Source organism: Octodon degus, unplaced genomic scaffold (genome assembly GCF_000260255.1).
Source record: "Octodon degus isolate 3935 unplaced genomic scaffold, OctDeg1.0 scaffold00105, whole genome shotgun sequence".
Lineage (NCBI taxonomy): Eukaryota > Metazoa > Chordata > Mammalia > Rodentia > Octodontidae > Octodon > Octodon degus.
The window spans coordinates 3,209,955-3,210,921 of record NW_004524681.1 but is presented as its reverse complement, the minus strand read 5'-3'; the positions used below and the strand labels follow the sequence as shown (position 1 = coordinate 3,210,921).

Sequence of the window (967 nt, the reverse complement as noted above, 5' to 3'; positions counted from 1 at the left end):
CTCCTCCCTGCGACCGCGGCGGGAGCGGAGCGGGGGCGCCGGGCCAGGAGCGCCCGGCCGTGCGGTGGCCGCGCTACCGGCGCGGGAAGCCGAGGCAGCAAGGTCGCGAGGACAAGCCCGCCTGGGCAGCCAGGCGACACCCTGCCTAAAAACAAATAAATAAATGATAAAAAACTGGGAAAGGCCGGGATCTATGTGGTTCACCGCGAAGGCCCTTAATCCACAGTGCCACCACCTGCGTAGATAACTCACTGGTTCCCTCCCACCACCGGCGACCCGGGTGCCCTCCAATCCAGGGCGGAAGCGCAGCTTCCCGGTCATCAGCCCGCACTCCTGACAGCGCCCCGCTCTGCAGCAAGCTGTCCTCTGGCCCCATCTTCTTACCGGGCCTCCTTTGACTCTGTGAGACCCCAACCACCTAGCATCTGCACACACCCGCCCCAGCTCGCGCCCAACTCCGGGACAGCTGGGCCAGTGCACCCCGAACCCAGAACCCAGAGGCCTGGCACCCGCTTCTGCGCTGGGCCGCTCTCCAGGGCAGAGCTCACAGGTGGGTCGTCCGTAGCTCAGAGGAAGGGAGAGCGGGAGCTGCAGGCACTGGCTGGATTTTACGGAGCTCGGGAAGCCGTAAGAGCTGGGTCATTATGAGCGTCTTCAGGACGCCTGAGGACCCAGGTGGGTGCTGCTGTCCTTCGGTCGCCACCGGGGCCGAGGCAGGCCGCAAACCATTTCCGTGTACATCAGAGGCTGAGATCCGGTGCCCAGGCACACTGCGGCTGGCTGAAGTGGAGGCGGGGGCAGGCAAGGAGATTTACTGAGAACACAGCGGGAGCCTCCAGGCTCCCGTATCTTTAGGACACGTACCATTATTTTGAATGAGTTTCCTGGAAGGGAAGAAGGCTTCAACTAACTTTTATGACTGCAATATTTCTGTGTGTGTGTGTGTGTGTGTGTGTGTGTGTGTGTG

The 967-nt window shown here is 62.2% G+C and overlaps 1 protein-coding gene across 1 annotated transcript in view; it reads right to left on the bottom strand.

Annotated features, from left to right (window-relative positions):
- Positions 1–465, bottom strand: part of Lysmd2 (LysM domain containing 2) — a 14,648-nt gene extending 14,183 nt beyond the window's left edge. Inside the window, exon 1 of the mRNA XM_023724016.1 lies at positions 385–465. The gene's annotated coding sequence lies outside the window, so the exon portion shown is untranslated. The remainder of the gene's footprint in view (positions 1–384) is intronic.
- Between the last annotated feature and the right edge of the window lie 502 nt (positions 466–967).